The 21,165-nt window shown below is 35.4% G+C and overlaps 1 protein-coding gene across 1 annotated transcript in view; it reads left to right on the plus strand.

Annotated features, from left to right (window-relative positions):
* LOC141522701 (uncharacterized) overlaps positions 1-21,165 on the plus strand; it is a 189,704-nt gene that overhangs the window by 127,202 nt on the left and 41,337 nt on the right. Inside the window, exon 4 of the mRNA XM_074236202.1 lies at positions 17,841-17,906. The gene's annotated coding sequence lies outside the window, so the exon portion shown is untranslated. The remainder of the gene's footprint in view (positions 1-17,840; positions 17,907-21,165) is intronic.

Genomic DNA, 21,165 nt, shown 5'->3' on the forward strand with positions numbered 1-21,165 from the left:
TTGAACTTTTGGCCTGCCATCATTTTTAACAAGCCTGGGCAGGAGAGTGAGTTTAACAAGCCTATTAACTATTAAAACTCTCATTCTTCTGACCAGGATAGTGAAGGCAGTTTGGGGTCATCTCATCTACAATCTTTAATTCCAAAGGCAACCCAGTTATAAAAAAGCTCCTAAATTTAATCATCTGGGTCTTTACCTACCTTTGTTTTCTATAATGGTATATCTTTCTTCTAAATCCTTCTAAAAGTTAATTGCTGAGATACTTAAGGAGAGAAGCTAATTGGCCATAGGTGGGAATATTTATCACAGGAAACGTTTGGGAATGAATTACATCCGATGTTTTCATTGTAACAACAGGAGTTTGGCAAAGGCAGTTCATAAACTACTCTTGGAGTGTCTCTGTGAGGTAGATTGCTTTGCTGGATTACCCGCATCTGCTCTTCTGGTTGGTTGGTTTTCTGCTTCCTCCCTCCAGTTACTGCCTCTTCTTAGTCATTTTTGTCTGGGAGTATGTCTATATAGGTGCACCTCAACTTTTAAATTACCAGATTGAATGTCTCCCTCTAGGCAACTCACTGCCATAACTAATAATGGAGAAATTCCTTCCATCATCCCCACTAGTCCCATGAAGTTCTCTCACTCTACAATGGTCAACAGCCTTCCACTTAGTTATTTAAATCCCCCTAGAATGTGGTTAGTTTGTTCACTCAACCAATTTCATTGCTTCCTTTAATTTTATTGAAGAAAGGTATTCACACAGTGGTTAGCACAGGTCCTACGACTTAGTAGGTGCTTAATAAATATTGATCTATCCTGTGCTTTCTGTGATTACATCCATTGAGGTGACATATAAATAAAACCAAGGTTACTATCAATAGGCAGATCGCATGAACTCCTGGGGGTTTCAAGAAAGGCAGAACTCACTTTCTTCCTATGTGATCTTATTCTTTCTCATGATGTAAGTTATCATCTGTATTAAAGATGTTTTTCAAATATTTGACTCCAGTTCCAATCTCTCCTCTGAATTTTAATTCCTCATCTAGACCTGCCCTTTGAACATGGTCTGTCTCATGTTCCCTAGTACCTCCAACTCAATATAACTAAAACTGAATTCATCTGAGCTTGGGTTCAAAACTCACCCTTGAAAGACATTGGATAATATCATTTAACTTCTGTGGTTCTCAGTTTCCTTATCTCTACAATGAGAGGGTTGGATTAGAAAGGATTTAGACTCCTTCTAACACTAAATATCATCTTAGGATACCATGACTTTTGTCCTAAATATAACCTCTCAATTTTACTCTTACATTAGTCTACTTCTCTCCATCACATGGTCATCCTTTATAGCCTTATGCTTAGGTTATTTTATCAGTCTCCAAAGTGATTTCCTCACTTCTTTATTGAAAATTTCTCACTTTTCCTTCCTTTTCCCAGTTCCCAAGATAATCTTTCTAATGAAAGGTCTCACCTTCTTCTTCCCCCCCCTATTCAGGGTTTCCCTTTGAATAAACTAGAAACCACTTAGAACTTCATTTAGGACTTGCCACAATCTGGTTCCAACCTAATTTTCCATTCTTATTTCACATTATTCTCCCTTATATACTCTAGATTCCAGCCAAACTAGACTACTAACTTTTCTCTGATCTGACTTTGTATCCCTACAGGCTCTGCATCATGCCTGGAATACATTCTCTTCTAATCTTTACCTGTTAAAATCCTTTCCCTCTAAGGTTTCAGTAAGGCGGCAGCTCCAACATGAAACTTTAAGAAAAACAACAAAAATGGTATTAATAGTTTAAATTTACATAGTATTAGAAGGTTTGTAAAGTATGTTGCATTTGATCATGACAATTATGTGATAAGCACTAATTTATCCTCAGAATATGCCTCAGAAATTGAGGTTAAGTGACTCATTCAGGGTCACACAGCTAGCATCTAAGATAGAATTTGAACTCATCTTCCTGACTCCAAGTCCAACACCCTAGCTCCTTTTGCCATCCTACTGTAAGTTTTTTGTTCTTCCCCAAATTTGTCTGGAGGACTTAGTAAATGTTCCTACTCACCCCCACTCTAAGTTATATAATATACAAGTTATTGTATTCTATCTTATCCTGTCTTTCTATTGTCTATTAGCTCCTTGAAGATAGGAACTGTCATTTTTCATCTTCATATCAGCAGCAGCTAGTACAATGTTTTCCACAGAGTTTTAGTTTCTACAAACATAATATTTGTTGAATTGAAATGAATTGACTTAGTTGAATTGAATTGAAGGAGGGTATGTCTTGGACTCTTTTCAACGTATTATAGCTTCTAAGAAAACACAATCATGACAATAGGTGGTACAGTGACTGAGGGTGACCTCCTTTTCCTTTTGGAGATGCCAGATAGAAAATTTTTGTAATGTTTCATGTGGATGGGGATGGAGATGGGGGGCAGGGAGAGGACATAGGATTTGAGATGGGGTCAATTATTAACAGCAGTGACTCCCACACTAAGAGCAAGGCACAGTTTTGTGTTTCTGAATCCTGATTGGTGGGATTCCCATACTGGGTAGTCTGAATGAAAATTATCTTTTAAGGGCAGTTTGTTCTGCCAGAGGATAATCATGTTCTTCTGTGGGCTGTTTATTCATAGGCTTCAGTAGGAAGCCTGAATGGGGGGGGGGGGTTAATTTGATGGTAGTGGTGGGAGGAGGTGGGGGCATCTAAACAGGATTCAACAATTGGTAGAATGTTGCTTCTATCAGGGACACATAGGAATAAAAAGAAACTCCTCATGCAGGTTATGAGCTGTGGGTTGGTTTTTATTTTTTTCATTTTTTAACTGAAGGGAGATCCTGAGAAAGATGAATGGCATTGGGAGAGGAAGTCTCTGCCAACAAGAATTAGAGCTGTCCCAGTCCAAACAATTTAAAGTTTGAGTTCCCTCTGGACACATGCCCCACCCAGGCTCTTTGGAACTTCCCAGGAATCTCTGCTTCAAAGAAATTAGCTCAGTTTCACTCTTTCTCTTCATCCCCACCATCTAGCCCTTCTGTGGCACAGTCCTGAAGAGGGAGAGCAACAGACCATTGGAAGATGCCAAACTGTGGCTCCCAGAAAAGAATACAGCATTCTCCTTTCCCTTTTTCCCAAAGAGCTAAACCTGAAATTTGGGCAGGATCTCTAAGAGAAGTCTTATTTATTGATTTTGGCAGGAGTAGGAAGGGAAATTATCTTTTAATGCATTTGGCAAAGGAGTAATCAGAGAGTCATAGAATGTTAAAGCTTCTTTTGTCCAGCTCCCTCATTTTACCCAGGAAGAAAGAGAAGTGTGGGTGTGGGTGGGTGGGGTTGAGTAACAACACTATGGTAGAAAGAATGCATTATAGTAGAAAGAACCACTCCTAGTGTATGTAGTCTTGGCATACAGGATCTAGTCACGTTCTTCCAATTAGTAGATGGTTGAGCCCTCTGAATCTCAGTGTCCTCCTCTGTAAAATGGGGCTAATAAAAGGACCAATCTTCCAAGATTGTTGGGAGGATGTTGTTGTTCAGTCATTTTCTGGCCATGTTTGACTCTTAGTGACCCCATTTGGGGTTTTCTTGGCATAGATACTGGAGTGGTTTGCCATTTCCTTCTCCAGCTCATTTTACAAGTGAAAAAACTGAGGCAAACAGGATTAAATGACTTACCCAGGCTCATCCAGCTTGCACTGCCAGGATAAAGTGAGATAATTGTAAAATGTTTTGCAAATCTTAACTTCTAGTTGTTGTCATTGCTGTTATTATGATTGTTATTATTATTATTGCCATCATTGCTGTTGTTTTTGTAAGGGCTGTGTGGTAGCATGACAAAAGCCGTAGATCTAGAGTCAAGACATCTGGAGTTCTCATGCTGATTCTGTGTGACCTTGGATATGTTATTTTACTTCCCTAGGCCTTGATGTCTGCATCTATAAAATGAAGGTGCTAAAAAAAGATGACCTCCAAAGCTCCTTCCTTGAACATGTTCTTCTATCTGCATGTTCCTGGAATCCTCTGAACTTAGGATCCATAAATGCTGATCATTATGTACCCAGAAACTCATACAGCTCCTCCTTTGAAAGCAGGAGTGCAAATTTACTGATCCTATGGAATTAATTCTTATATCGATGATTTGGATAAAGTTTTAACTAGCAACTATGCAAATAAGTGTTCATTAAAATGCAAATTATCTCCAGTTTGTCTCTTAATCATCTTTCCCCACTCATGTATTATAAATTCCTTCTTTCCTGGCTCCCTGCCATCTGTCTCTAGAAATATTCAGGTTTCCCCAGTCCTAGAGAAAAATGCACTCAGATACACACACACAAATATAAAACTCCTTTCCTCAACCCTTCTATCCCATTTAACTATGGAGTTAGTTTTTTTTCACTTTTCATTCCCAAATAATACCCAATGTCTCTACTTTTTCATCAACCCCTCACTCTTCCACCTGTTGTAATCTGAGTTTTTATTCACTCTATGGAAAGTCACTGAGGACTTGATAATTGGCAAATCCAATGGCCTTTAATTTTAATTTTCATTTCCCTTGTCTTCTTCACATTGCCATTAACACCTTTGAATGCCCTGTCCTTCCCTTGTTTCTAAGATAATCCTTGTACTCCTTCCATGACATCTCTTTGGTTGTTGTGAAGGCTTTCTGTCATTTCCACAGCCCCTAGTGTTCCCTAAGGTTCTAAATCATCAGCCTGTCTTTTCTTCTTTCTCTATCTTTTGCCCCTCAGCAATCAAATCACATTCATTCCTTCAGTTCGTTATTTCCTTTCATGCAGATAATCTTCAAATGTATAAATTCAATTCTAATCTCTCTCAAGCTCCAAAACAATGTTTCCAATCACCTACAAAACTTCTATCTACAACTGAAAATTGTGCTAGCATCTCAAAGTCAACATATCCAAATGTTCACTAAACTTTCTTCTAAAAATCTGCTCCTCCCTTTTTTCTCAAATATTTTCTTCATTGTTACCACCATTCATTCAATGTTCCATGCTAAAAAATTGATTTTTATCTTTGATTTCTCCTTTTTTTCCTTTTTCTCATTGCCATCAAAGTATCTTTATGTCATTGTATCCTAAGTGTGGTGTTGGAAGAGTTTAGAGGTTATCTAGTTCTGCAAAGAGTCAAACCTGGAAGGGACCTTGGAAGTTCCTTGGTCCAAGCCCATCATTTTATGGATTACCTAAGAGTCAAAGGGAGATTAATTGTGGAAATATCAGCACTAATTATTAGGAAGTTGTTTTCATTTATTTATTTTTTCATCAGCCATAAAATTTATACTAACCATCATATCTAGTTCTGCCTTCTGGGCTTAAGGAGAACAAATCTGGTTCTTTTTCCTACATATTTTTCAAATAGTTGAAAAGAAAATCAATCTTCATGTTATCTGTAGCCTTTGGGCCCTCCCTTGTAAGGGGATCCCTGTTCTGGTCTTATACTTTTCAGTTCTGATAGCCATTCCCCCCAATAAAAAAGTATTTAGGCACTTTCTCATTCCCAGGGTCTTATGCTCCCTACCTCAGAGATAATAAATCTCTTTAAATAAAACTTGATATAATTCATTAACAAAGTCTTTTCTAAAAAGTACTCAAGGGCGGCTAGGTGGCACAGTGGATAGAGCACTGACCCTGGAGTCAGGAGTACCTGAGTTCAAATCCGGCCTCAGACACTTAATAATTACCTAGCTGTGTGGCCTTGGGCAAGCCACTTAACCCTATTTGCCTTGAAAAAACCTACCCTCCCCAAAAAAGTACTCAATATATGAAATAGATAGCAAGTATAGTATAGCTATGTATTTCCTCCATTACAAAAGGAATGCTTTAACACAGTCTTATAAAGATAAACATAAACATAAAACAATAACCCATCACATGTGAGAGGCTGAATTAATATTTTATTTTTACTGTCTATACAATTCACGAGATTGAGATCTTCTGGCTAGTCAGGGAATGGTTTGTACTTTCTTAGTTCTTTCAGCTGAAGCATTTTCCTGAGGGTCACTATTTTCTCCTTTGGTGTTGCAGAAATACAACTCAGGAGTTCTCAAACCATGAGATAGCCATTAAGGTGAAAATTATCTTTCTCTCTGACATCTGTGCTCAGGGAAAGAAACATAATACAGAAGAGGCAACCAGGGACTCTAGGTCTAATGTCAGACCCAACCAGATCAGAATATATTCTTGCTGACATGTCTTCTTAGAATCATTTTTACTAGGGACAGAAACAGAAGGAGAACAGTCTCTTCCTACCCTGCCTGGAATCCAAGGGAGAACTGGCAGAATTCCAAAGCTATTGCATTCAAAATGATGAGAGATAGAAAAGAGTTTTTTTTTTTCTTATTCTTATTTTTATTACCCTCTGAGGAGATACTTCTTCTTGGTTCAGTCACCAGTCATCTTTGGTGGTGTAGTTTCCCCAGACACAGACACAAGGATCATAGCCTTATCATCCTATCAGCCAAGCCAGAGCACACGTAACATATATATATATATATATATATATACATATATATATATATATATATATATATATGTGTGTGTGTGTGTGTGTGTGTGTGTGTGTGTGTGTGTGTGTGTGTGGACCTCTCCTGATTACCTTCATTAGAGCCATATGTCATGATCTCAAGACTTTCCATCTTCCTAATTACATTCTTCAGTATACACTCATTTTTCACTATAAATCTTAAAATAATACATAATGAGTCTAGCACAATATGTTTGACCTGAACTGGATACAATGGGTCTATCATTGACACTATTCTTAGTCCTTAATTCAGGTGAAGATCATTAAAAAAAAAACAGCATCATATCCTTTTGGTTGCTGGAACACATAGAATTATGATTAGCTTATAGCTTACTTAAACTTTCATCTCTTTTTCAAACAAATTGTGATCAATATCTACTTGTATTTATACTTTACATAGAATAATACACTTGTGATTTCTGAATTGATTTTCTGAACCCAGGTGTAAGACTTTACATTTATGTGTATTGATAACATTTTATCTGATTTGGCCCAATGTACTAACTTGTCAAGAACCATCGATTCCATCATCTAGCACTTCAGACTTGTCTCCCAGCTTTGTATCATCTGAAAATTTAAAGTCCTTTCTTTAGGCTAAAACACAAATTCTTCTCTTTGGCATTTAAGATCCTTCATGATCTGACTCCAATCTACCTTTATAAGGATTATTGGTATTATTAAATGCATCATTCCCCTTCACACACCTTACAATCCTGCCAAACTGGCCTTTTCCCTGTTCCCCACATATAATATTCTTTATACAGTATCCTTGGACCTTCTCCCCCATGCTTGGAATATTTTTCCTACTTGTCTCTATTTCTTCAAATTCATAGTTTCCTTTAAAGCTGAAACACCACTTCCTATCTTAGTGCAGTCTTAATTCCCCAGCTACTGATACTATGTCAAAATTATCTTGTATTTATATGATATGCCACATAGACATACATGGATATGTATATGGCACATATAAGTATATTAACATGCATCCATACACACATATAACAGGCATATTTTCTGCTTAGATAACTCTGTTTCTCCAACAAACTGTAAGATCCTTTATGGCAGGATTATATCATTTTTGTTTTTGTGTCTCCTAGCATAGTTCTTGGAACATAGTAGTTACTTCATAAATGTTTGTTAATTGATTGATACATACATGCCTTGTCAGTTATTGATAAAAAAAAAGATGGAATAGTCTATTGTCAAGGACTGGAGGTGGACTTCCAAGTGGACATCAAGCTATTATTTCTTTGAGTTCAGATGTTCAACTCAACTGCCTAATGAGTTCGCCTCCATTTTGTCCATAAGCAACTGTGAGGGTCTTAACAAGTACTGGCTTCTCCTTCACTAATATCAGGAATTATCTTTTGTTAACTCTTTTGTTCTGTCCTTTCCAGTCTAATGATCATTCTCCCTGGCAAAGAAAATTCCACAGTCATTTGTCATCATGCTATTCACCCCAATCATTGATCCATCATTTCTTTGATTTCCCCTTTTTTATATGTATGTACACATATACATGCATACATTCTTTTAATCCTCCTATTTTCATGGTTTGATAATATCTTTGTGCATTCCCTTTAAATAACACTCCTTTTTCTTCCCCCTCAGAAAAGTGATTATTTGTACATTCAAAATTTCATTCTTGAGAACTTCCCATTTCCCTTGGCTTAATTTCCTCTGTAGAATTTTAGTCCTGGACATCTTAACTTTCTCTGACCTCTTTGAGATTTGGTACTCCAATTCTAGCATGCATGGTAGACCATAGTCTAACCCAGCTTCCTTATCTATGCCGTCTCAATTTCTAAATTGAGGTGTTTGCCTTTCTTCGATATTCTCATCATCTCCACCCTAATAACCACTTCTTCCTTAATTCTTCATGTTGGATTTTCCACCTTTAGAAGAATAACTCTTACTAAAAACCCAGACTGTTAAGTGCTTTGCTTTGCATGGAGGGAGAGCTACCAGTTGATAATGAACTTTCCTCTCTGGTATTTTCCAAAGCCTTTTCTTTGCACCTGGCTGACAAATATGTCATTTTTTTTCATAATAGTTTTGTGTATGGGTTAGATGCCCCTACTGACCCCATGAAACTTTGTTTTCCCTTCATTGTCTAACATAGTACCCTACACTCAATAGATATTTAATAAATATATATGGAGTAAATGAAAAATTAATCCTTGCCTACTCACAAAGCAAGTTTTGCTAGGGAAAACAAATCTACTTTCTTAAGTTTTTGAAAGAAAAGAATAGACCCAAAGTGATGTTAGTGACAATTCTATAGGATAAACTAGCCATCTGGAATGAAAATGATAAGAGAATGTGAGCTTACTTTTTAAATTGTAAAGGGTCCTTCAGATTTAAGGGAGGATTATTATTGCCAAAGATCCCTGAGGGATAATTAGTGACAGTGACAGGATAGGAACTAGACCTAGAATTTCCTTCTGACCTTCAAACAACAGGCAAACATTTATTTCAACAAATATTTATGAACTGATTGTTTTAAAATCTAAGTAGACAATACTCTTAGGTTTTCAAAATAGAGTCTTAGAAAGGGAAAATAAATAATTGTGGTCACACAAATGCCTGAGCCTGGATGTAAATTTGATAGATGTTAAAAATCTAAGGCAATATAATAAGACTGCTAGGTGGTGCCATAGTGGATAGAGTACCAGGGTCCTGGAGTTCATCTTTATGATTTCATATTTGACAAACTCAGACACATTTCCTATCTGTATGACCCTAAGCAGGTCTCTTAATCCTGTAAACCTCAGTTTCCTCATCTGTAAAATGAGCTAGAGAAGGAAATAGCAAACCATTCTATTATCTTTGCCAGGAAAACCCCAATGGGGCACAAAGAGTCAGATACAACTGAACAAAACTCGGAGTGCTCCTTATTTGGTGGAACTCTTATTGCCCTGAAAGAGGTCTGGACTCTGAGTCAGAGTAAATGTAAACTATTCATCTCCCTAGATACCTCCTCCAGTTCCACTGCTTGGTTTGAGCCTGTTGTGTCAGACTCATGGCTTGTGGGACACATGCAACAAGCAAAGCTTCTGAGAATGGCCCAAACCAGATAAAACTCTAATTGGAAAATGTTTAACAAAATAAATAAAAGTACAAACATTGTGGTTTTCTAAGTCTGCCTGCAGACATTCATTTCTATTTGAGTTTGACTTTGCTGGTCTAAGCTACTTTTCTGATATGTGTAAATTTTATCTAAATTGGATTCTGAGTCCCTTCAACAGGGCTATATGAGTAGATAGGATGATGAATAAATCTATTTTTAAAGAAACAGTTTATGAATGAATGATGCCTGATAGAAAAGCATTTATTCATTTGTTCTTTTTTTTTTTTAGATTTTTTTGCAAGGCAAATGGGGTTAAGTGGCTTGCCAAAGGCCACACAGCTGGGTAATTATTAAATGTTTGAGACCGGATTTGAACCCAGGTACTCCTGACTCCAGGGCCGGTGCTTTATCCACTGTGCCAACTAGCTGCCCCCATTTGTTCTTAATAATGGAGATATAAACTTTCATTCTTTTAGAAGGACAGCACATAGAAATGAGTGGTGACTGGAGAAAGTACCTTTGCTCTGGAGTCACAGAGATTGTGTGTGGAATCCTAGAACAGTCAAATGATCATACCTTTTCTAGTTGAAATGTAACTATTGGTTTGATAATTTTTCCTGGAGCAAAAAGTTGGAAGTGGAGGAGGAACGTGTGGAAGGGTCCCCATTCAGGGCAAAGCAGTTAGTGAGGTGGTAAGATAGGCCCTGCTTTCTTGGTAGAATACTGGATGGGATATTAAGCATAGTCTGGGTGAAATTGTGCTCTCAGTCACCTGTTCTATTTAATGGATAGAGCACTCGACTGAGAGTTAAAAAGACCTAAGTTCAAATCCCACTATAGACACTTAATAGCTATGTGACCACAATTTTATTATTCACCTATAAATGAATATCCTCTCGGCAGTACATGGCACCTATACCAAAAATGGCCATGTACTAGGGCATTAAAATCAATTATAATCAAATGCAGAAAGGCAGAAATAATAAATGCATACTTCTTAGACCATGATGCAATAAAAATTACATGTAATAAAGTGTCATGGAAAGATAAACCAAAAACTAATTGGAAACTAAATGACATAATTTTAAGTAATGAGTGAATCAAACAGTAAATCATAGAGATGAGAATTATATCCAAGAAAATGATAACAATGAGGCATCATGCCAAAATTTATGGGATGCAGCCAAAGCAATTTTGAGGGGAAAGTCATATCTTTAAATGCTTATATGAATAAACTAGAGAAAGCAGAGGTCAATGAAATGGGTATGCAACCAAAAAAGCTAGAAAAAGAACAAATTAAAAATCCCCAACTAAATACCAAATTAGAAATTCTGAAAATCAAGGGAGAGATTAATAAAATTGAAAGTAAGAAAATCATTGATCTAATAAATAAAACTAACAGTTTTATGAAAACTCAATAATAAACCTTTGGTTAATCTGATTAAAAAAAAAGAAAGAAGATAACCAAATTACAAATATCAAAAATGAAAAGGGTGAACTAACCACCAATGAGGAAGAACTTAAGGAGATAATTCAGAGCTACTTTGCTGAACTGTATGCCAATAAATTTGATAACCTGAATGAAATGGATGAATATTTACAAAAATACAAACTGCCCAGATTAGCAGAAGAGGAAATAACATACTTAAATAACTCCATTTCAGAAAAAGAAATTGAAGAAACATCAATAAACTCCCTAAGAAAAAGTCACAAGATCCAGATGGATTTACAAGTGAATTCTACTGAGCATTTAAAAAACAATTACTTCCTATTCTACAAAAAACTATTTTAAAAAATAGGAGAAGGGGTTGTGTCAAATTCCTTTTTTTGACATCAACATTGTGCTGATTCCTAAACCAGGAAGAACCAAAACAGATAAAGAAAATTATACACTAATCTCCCTCATGAGCATTGATGCAAAAATCTTGAATAAAATTTTAGCAATGAGATTACAGAAAGTTATTACTAGCATAATCAGGTAGGATTTATACCAAGTAGGCAGGGATGGTTCAATATTAGGAAAACATTCAACATAATTTAATATATAAATAGCAAAACCAACAGAAATCATGATTATTTCAATAGATGCTGAAAAAGCCTTTGATAAAATACAGCATCCATTCCTATTAAACACATGAGGATGTTTAGGAATAAATGGAGTTTTCCTTAAAATAATAAGTAATATCTATCTAAAACCATCAACAAATATTATATGCAATGGGGATAAACTCAGAGCATTTCCAATAAGATCGGGGTGAAACAAGGATGTCCATTATTACCATTACTATTCAATAGAAATGTTTACTTTAGCAATAAGAGAAGAAAAAGAAATTGAGGATCAAAATTGGCAATGAGGAAGCAAAATTTTCACTCTTTGCAGATGATATGATAGTATACTTAGAGAACCCAAGAAAATCATCTAAAAAAAGTTCTTGAAACAATGAACAAATTCAGTAAAGTAGCAGGACTTAAAATAAACCCATATAAATCATCAACACTGATATATATATATATATATATATACATATATATATATATATATATGAACAACAAAGCCCAAGAGTAAGAGATAGAAAGAGAAATTCCATTTAAGTAACTGTAGATAACATTAAATACTTGGGAATCTATCTCCCAAGACAAACCTAGAAAATGTATGAACACAATTATAAAGTTTTTCTCACTCAAATAAAGTCAGATCTAAATAACTGGGAAAATGTCAATTGCTCATGGTTAGGCAATTCTACCCAAATTAAATTACTTAATCAGTGACATACCAATCGAACTCCTAAATAACTATTTTACTGAGCTAGAAAAAATAGTAACAAAATTCATCTGGAACAACAAAAAGGCAAGAATAGCAAGGGAACTAATAAAAAAATATAAAAGAAGGTGGCCTAGGTCTACCAGATCTAAAACTATACTATAAAGCCACAGTCATCAAAACTGCCTGGTACTGGTTCAGAAATAGAGTAATGGATGATTGGATTAGGATAGATTAAAAAGAAACAGTAGTAAATGACTACTGTACTCTACTGTTGGACAACCCAAAGACATTAGCTTCTGTAATAAGAACTCACTATTTGACAAAAATTGTTGGGGAAATTGGAAAATAGTCTGGCAAAAACTACCTTAGACCCACATCTCACACCCTATACCAAAATAAGGTCAAAAATGGGTACAGAATTTAGACATAAAGAGTGACACCATAGATAAATTAATAGACCAGAAAATAATCATCTATTTGACCTATGGAAAGGGGACAAATTTATGACCAAACAGGAATTAGAGTACATTATAAACTGCAAAATGAATGATTTTGACTATGTTAAATTAAAAAAATGCACTAATAAAATCAATGCTGCCAAAATTAGAAGGAAAGCAGAAAGCTGGAAAACAATCTTTACAATTAGGAGTTCTGATAAAGGTCTCATTTCTAAAATATGTAGAAAATTATATCAAATTGATAAGGTTACAAGTCATTCCCCAATTGATAAATGGTCTAAGATATGAATAGACAGTTTTCAAAGGAAGAAATTAAAGCTATATATAATCACATGAAAAAATGCTCCAAATCAGCACTGATTACAGAAATGAAAATCAAAACAGCTATGAGGTATTATTTCACCCTATCAGATTGGCTGAGATGACAAAAAGGGAAAATTATCAATGTTGGAGAGGTTGTGGGAGAATTGGGGCATTGATGCATTGCAGGTAGAGTTGTGAATGGATCCAACCACTCTGGAGAGCAATATGGAACTATGCCCAAAGAGCAATAAAACTGTTCATACCCTTTGATCAGAAATTCCATTTCTAGGCTTAAATATAGAGGAAATCATAAAAAAACCATACATGTTCCAAGATATTCATAGCAGCTCTTTTTGAAGTGGCAAAGAATTGGAAATTGAGGAGGTGCCCATCAACTAGGGAATGGCTAAACAAGTAATGAATATTATGGAATACTATTGTTCTATAAAGAAACCATAAATAGACTTTAGAAAAGCATGGAATGAGTTACAGGATCTGATACTGAGCAAAGGTAGTAGAATCAAGAGAACATTGTATGCATAAACAGCAACATTGTGAGATGATCAACCCTGATGGATGATGCAGTTGCTCTCCACAGTTCAGAGAGCTAGGACAGCCCTATTATGGACAAGGCTATCCCCAGCCAGAGGAAGAAAGAAAAAAAAAACAAAACAAGACAAAAGAAAAACAAAACCCTTCAGAATCTGAAGAACACTCCATTCACTTTTTTAAATTTTATTTATTTATTTTTTTGCAAGGCAATGGGGTTAAGTGACTTGCCCAAGGCCACACAGCTAGGTAATTATTAAGTATCTGAGGTCAGATTTGAACTCAGGTACTCCTGACTCCAGGGCCAGTGCTCTATCCACTGTGCCACCTAGCCACCCCTCCATTCACTTTTTAAAAAATATCTCTTTTATATCTTTTCCCCTTAATCCTAATTCCCTATACCAAAAATGACTAATCTGTAAACATACTTAACACAAGTATGTGTGTATAATATTAACCAGACTATTCGCTTCTGAGAGGAGGGGAGTGGGGTGGGAGGGTGGAAGGAAATTTTGTAACTTAAAAATGTACATATGCATATGTATGAATGTTGAAAAACTTTAATAACATAATATTTGGAAAAATAAAGTTAGAAATATCAGTTAATATCAGTTAAATATCAGTTTAAAAGATTTATTGGCTTAAAGATTCAATTGATTCATTGGAAATACACTTAAATTTTACAAACATTTATTAAGTATCTGCTATAGACTGTGCTAGGGGCTGAAGATATAAAGATGAAAATGAAGGGCCCTGTCTTCAGGGAGTTTGCAGTTTTATAGCAACAACACCCAAGTAAAAAAAAAAACTGAAAACCTACAGAAATACTTTTGAGCAAGTGGACATTACTAAGTAATAGTCAAGTAACAACATATACACAGTATTGGATTTACTGAATGTAACTGAAAGTAATTTTATTTAATGTTGGAGTCTATGAAATTGCTACCACCTAAAAATGGCATCAAAACCTCCACAGGTAACATCCACAGGAATTCAGCCAACTATATAAATATGCAAAGAAATATCAAAGGATGTCGTGGTCAGCCAGATATGTTTAACTGGCTAAACAGAAGGATTTATGATGACAATTCCGAATCAGGTCATTACTACCAGGAATTATGGTTATTATTCTATAAGTTTCCTTGAGACCAGGAAATATTTCATTTTCATGTTTGTATCCTCAGCACTTAGTATGGTTATCTTGCACTGTCGAATTGAATTGCTAATAAATTACAATTTGATCTTGGGAAAAAATCAGTCTTGGTGCCTTCATTTTCGTATGCCTCCAAGGTCAATAGGTATTTTTAGAATGCTTACAATGTAGGCAGCTGAGTGATTCAGTGAATGGAACTGGACTTGGGGTAAGGAAAGACTTGAAATCCTGTTGTCTGAGTGTTAACAAATCATTAAAATTTTCCCTGCCTTGGTTTCCTCATTGGTAAAATGAGGATAATAATACCATCCTCTTCATAGTTATTGTGAGGACAAATGAGAAGCTATGTGAAGTACTTTGCAAATCTTAAAGAACTTTATAAATCCTAACTATTGCTATGTTCCTGTTCCTGAGGGCTACAGAGAAATGTAATATCATGTTTCCTCCCTCATAAAGTTCATAATCTATTTGGAGAATAAGGTAAACATATCTGAAAACTAATCAAAGAAAAGTGATACAAGAAGTATCACATGGGAACTTGTGCTTAAAGTGCAAAAAATATGGTTAATGAATACTATGAATTCAGAAAAATGAGAAATTCCTATGTTGAAGTGACCTGGAAAGACTTTCTGGAAAATATGGGACTTGAATGTGGTTTTGAAAGATGGATATGATTCAGATATGAAGAAATGTTGAGGAAAACAACATGAACACAGGCATGGAGAAATAATTCAAAAAAAGTTATTAATATCTTCTGTTTTTTTATAAAGAATTTAAAAAGTACAAAAAACTATCCAAGATATCCAAAAAACCTCACACCTGATATTAACTTCCGTGTTCCACACTTATGTCTTTGCAAAGAAGCAGCAGATAGTACCTTCTTTTATTTCTTATTTGGGGTCTAGTTTGGTGACTATAATTTTATAACATTCAGTTTTGACCAATATTGTACATATTGTTTTCTTGGTTCACTTGCATCAATTTATATAAATTTTCCTGTGCTTGTTTGAATTCTTCATATTCTTCATTTCTTACCACACAGCCATAAGCCATTGCATTTCATGTGCCATATTTTGTTTAGTCATTTCCCCAGTCTAGGATATCCACACTGTTTCTAGCTCTTTGATGACAAAAAACAGTGCTTCTATAAATATTTTGGCATATATAGACCTTTTTTTTTTTTGGCCATGTCACTAACCTTCTTGCTGTATGTGCTTAGCAGCAAAATCTCTGGGTCAAAGGGCACAAGCATTTTAGTCACTCAAAGAGAGAAAGCTAAGGAGATTAAGAACAGAGCAATTCTGGTGGAACAAGAGTATTTGTGTAGGGGATAATAATTCCTGCCCTTTCTCCATCTCCTAGAGACATTGAGGGGAACAAATTAGATAATAGTGTGAAAGTGCTTTGTTCAAAGAATTACTGTAAAATATGAATTATCTCAATTATCTGCCATCAAAGAAGAGAGTAATGTCTTGAATAATACAAGGCTAATGGTAATCTGAAAATAATGTAATTTTTATTTGACTTTGGAAAGCTTTCTATGTGTGTGTGTATTTGTGTGTGTGTGTGTGTGTGTGTGTGTGTGTGTGTGTGTGTGTGTGTGTGTGTGTGTGTGTGTTTAAGCATGGATGGATTTGACTTTCTGGATTAGTTTCAGTTCCTTGAAAATAAACCGGTTGGCAGTAGGTGAAGGAGCATGGACTACAACAGGGGAGTCATTTTGGATTATTCAAACAAAACTCAGGCTGGGAGATATGAAATTTAACTTTTAGTACTAATATTCTTACTAGTTAGATGTGTAGTCTTTCAGCAAGCCATTTAACCTCTGTATGACTCTGAGTTGCTTGAGACTAGAGACTTGTGTTTGTGTGTGTGGTGCTTTGTTGTGTGGTGTGTGTGGTTTGTGTGTATGTGCATGGTTGTGTGATGTGGTGTGTGTATATGAGGGGAGGTGTGTGATATGTGGTCTGTGTGTCTGTGGGGGGAGGGTGTACCTTTCTTTATATCACCAAGACTTAGTATAGTGTTTAATACATGGTATGTCCTTAAATGTTTATTGATTTGATTTCACTTCATCAGATCAGTTTTCTCATCTGTAAAACTATTGTACTAGTATTTGCCCTGTCTTTTTCTGGATTTAGGGAAATCCAATGAGATGGCACGAGCACTTTGAAAAATTGAAAACATTTTACATTTCCTATATATTTGAAACATAGCTTTGATATTTCTTCTATGACTCTGATCAAATAATTTAAACTCTTTAGTCTTCAGTTTCCTCCTTCCCCAAAAGAAGATTAGACTAGAAGTCCCCTCCAAGCTCTAGATCTATAATCCCACAAATATATCATTAAAGATAATCTGAGAAATGATTGCATATAACCATGAGGTCTCATGGTGGCTTGGCTCCAGTGGGGGATGGCAGATTGAGAGGAGAGCCAAGGCTCACATCTCTTGGGTTACTCAGAAATTCTGGCTTTTAGGGAACTGTATCTCATGGGCACACTCTTGATTTAAGGAGCAGCCTGCTACGGAATTGCTGAATCAGCTCTGAGGTTGAGTACTCACTAGATCCCAAGGGGACTCTCTTAGTTGAACTTGGGAGCAGCTCTTGCTAAGTTTTCCCCCATAAATTCATTCCCACTCTACTTTATGAATGACCTTTCTCAGGGCTCTGGGAGAAAGCCAAATCCTGAGCTAGGGACAAGGACACATGCTGAATTCATTTTGGAGATCACTAGAATTCAAGGTTTTTTTGGAAATTGGCAAGGGAACCAAGCATAAACCAAGATTTTAGATTAACATGATTTAAATAGAAATGTGCTAATTAATTGTATCATCAGATTTGTACAATATTTAACCAAGAATGAATGAGCACACTTGTACATTTGAAAAAAAGAGGTCTTCAAAATTCCATTTCCTATTCCATTGCTGTCATCATTTTAAACAAATATATATCAACATATATCTAAAAAGGTGTTTTATCTTTTTTTCCTCACTGCAGTGACATCCAAATTTGGTGTGTAGAAGAGGATGGGTCCTTGGGTGCAAAGCCTATTGCAATATACAGGTAATTAGAGAGTTCTCATCTTCCTTGTGAGGTAGATATCCAATTTTTCTTTTAAATCTAAAAAACTTAAAATAATTAACAAATAATTGAACTTTTCATCTGATTTTGGGCATTCTTGTTTTGCTCTCTTTTTACCTGCAGAAAAGTTTTCAAAGGTCAGAGAACACAAAACCATGTGATATAAAAGGGACTGGTATATATTTGTCTTGAAGATATGAAAGTTGTCTTCAGATATCTAAAGGGCCTTCCTATAGAAGACATATTAGATTTATGTGGCTTCAGAAGAAAGAACTAGAATCAATTGATAGAAGGGAGGAAGAAATTTGGATTAGTTTAAGGAAGAACTTCTGAATAAATAGAACTGATGGATGGCATGGACTGGGATAAAGTAGTGAATTACTTGTCATTAAAGGTATTGAAGCAGAAAATGTATTATCAGGGGTGGGGGGAAGATTTATGCATCATGTAAAATTTAAGTTAGATTAGGCCTCTTCCAATTTTACAACTCTATGGCAAGATGTAGAGAAATAATTTTGTATGATGTTTTCTATATACAGAGACAGTAGGGCTTTTCACCTATCACAATACAGCACAATGAGCTATCTTGCTTCCCTCTGCCCCACTGCTGAAGGATATGTGTAAGAGAGGAAGGGATGGGATCTAGGAAAGTAGATTGCTTTGACTTCAACTTCTTGACCTTCACCTTTTGTTCTGGTTCAAACTGTTTTGAGGACAATCCAGAGAGGATTTTGGGAGCAAAATGAAACCCAATCTCCATACAGTTCCTTTGTGTTTTCTTTGGTACCCCACTTCCTGGTTGGTTTTGGGCCCCTGAATCTCCAAAAAGAGTTAAGTAGGAGTTAGAAGGAACATCAAATCCCAAATTAGATAGTAGTATATAATAATAGACTTAATTCAACCCTAGAAATGGCAAATCAAAGTTATGACACATGAGCTCTGTCTGCCTTTCTCTTTTTTTTTTTACAAATCTTCATTTCTTTATTTTTCTAACTACATGTAGAAGTTGTTTTCAACAATCTTTTTTTTTAATATTTTTCTCCCTTCCTTCTTTCCCTCTCCCCTTCCCCCTAACAGAAAGCAATGTAATATAGGCTCTCCATCTAAAACCATGCTAAATATAGAGCCATATTCATCACATTGTGAAAGAAGAATCACATCCAAATGGAAGGGGAAAAAAATTAGAGAGAAAAAGTGATGTAACTCAGACAACTTTAAAAAAATCAAAGATAGTAAACTTTGGTCTGCATTGAGACTCCACATTTTCTTCTTTGGATATGGATATTATTTTCCATCACAAGTCTTTTAGTATTGTCTTTGATTATTGTACTGCAGTAGTGATCAAGTCCATCATAGTCCATCAAGTCCACCCAATGTTGCTGTTTTTGTGTATAATATTCTTCTAGTTCTGCCTCTTGACTCAGCATCAGTTCATGCAACTCATTCCAGGCTTTTATGAAGCCCATCCCTCATAGTTTCTTATAGAACAATAGTATTCCATCACATACATATACCACAATTTGTCCAACCATTCCTTAGTTGATAGGCATCTATCTCTTCAGTTTTCAATTTTTTGCCACTATGAAAAGAGCTGCTATAAATATTTTTGTATATGTGGATTTTTTACCCTTTTTCATAATCTCTTTGGCATACAGACCTAGTAGTGGTATTGCTGAATCAAAGGGCATGCATAGTTTTATTGCCCTTTGGATGTAATTCCAAATTGCTCTCCAAGATGTTGAATCAGTTCACAACTCTGCCAACAATGCATTAGTGTCCCAGTTCCCTCCAACATTGATTATTTTCCTTTTTAATCTTATTGGCCAATCTTGTAGGTGTAAGGCAGCAAATCAAAATTTTTTAAATTTATATTTCTCTAATCAATAATGAATTAGAGCATTTTCATATGTGTATATGAAAAGATATATTCATATCTTTAATTTCTTCATCTGAGAATTGCCCTTTCATATCCTTTTGACATTTTATCAATTGGGGAATGATTTATATTCTTATAAATTTGACTCATTTAGCTATATATTTTAGAAATGAGTCCTTTGTCAGAAACACTAGTTGTAGAAATTATTTCCCAACTTACTGCATTCTTTTTGATCTTGGCTGCATTGGTTTTATTTGTGGAAAAACTTTTCAATTTAATGTAATCAAAATTATCTATTTTGTCTTTTATAATGTTCTCTGTCTCTTTTTTGATCACAAACTGCTCCCCTTTCCAAAGATCTGATAAACTATTCCTTGTTCTCCTAATTGGCTTATGTTGTCACCTTTTATGTCTAAATCCTGTACCTATTTCAACCTTATCTTGGTATAGGGTGTGAGATATTGGTCTAGGCCTTGTTTATGGCATGCTGTCTTCCAGTTTTCCCAGCAGTTTTTATCAAAGACTAACTTTTTATCTCAGAAGTTGGAATCTTTGAGTTTATCAAATGGTAGATTACTATAGTCATTTACTACTTTTTCTTTTGTACTTAATCTAGTCCACTGACCTACCACTCTATTTCCTAGGCAGTAATAAACAATTTTGATGACTGATGCTTAGGTCACCTTCTTTTGCATTTTTTCATTAATTCCCTTGATATTCTTGATCTTTTGTTCCTCCATATGAATTTAGTTAGTATTTCTTCTAGCTCAGTAAAGTAATTTTTTGGAAGTTTGGTAGGTATGGCACTGAATAAGTAATTTAATTTAGGTAGAATTGTCATTTGTATTACATAGACTTGGTCTATCCATGTGCAGTTGACGCCCAGGTATTTAGATCTGATTTTATTTGTATGAAAAGTGTTTTATAGTTGTTTTCATATAGTTTCTGAATCTGCCTTGACAGGTAGTAAGTCTGCCCTTCAAGTGTCCATTATATGGCAGCTGAGATGATCAGAAAGTAGCTCTAAAGAAATGAATTCCAAAAGTTAATACTTAGAAAATCTAAGGAACTTTGAGACCAGTGGAGTGAATAATAAACCAATTGATTTCTCTAAGCTTCTCTAAGTGTCTGAAAATTTGATAAGCCTGTCTTTTCTCTCTGACTCTGCTCCTATCTTTCCAGTCTTTTTTGTCTTTTTTTAAACCTCCACTCTGACAGCATTCCCCCTCTGCATATGCCTCTGTCTTGGGTTGTCTTTCTCTTCTTGGTAGATTCTAATCTGGGATCACCATTTAAGGAAGTAACTAGGCATTAATGCTCATTTCTCTTCCAACTCTGCTCCTGGCTCTAAGGAAAAAATAACAA

This window comes from Macrotis lagotis, chromosome 4 (assembly GCF_037893015.1).
Source record: "Macrotis lagotis isolate mMagLag1 chromosome 4, bilby.v1.9.chrom.fasta, whole genome shotgun sequence".
In the NCBI taxonomy this organism is placed as follows: Eukaryota; Metazoa; Chordata; class Mammalia; order Peramelemorphia; family Peramelidae; genus Macrotis; species Macrotis lagotis.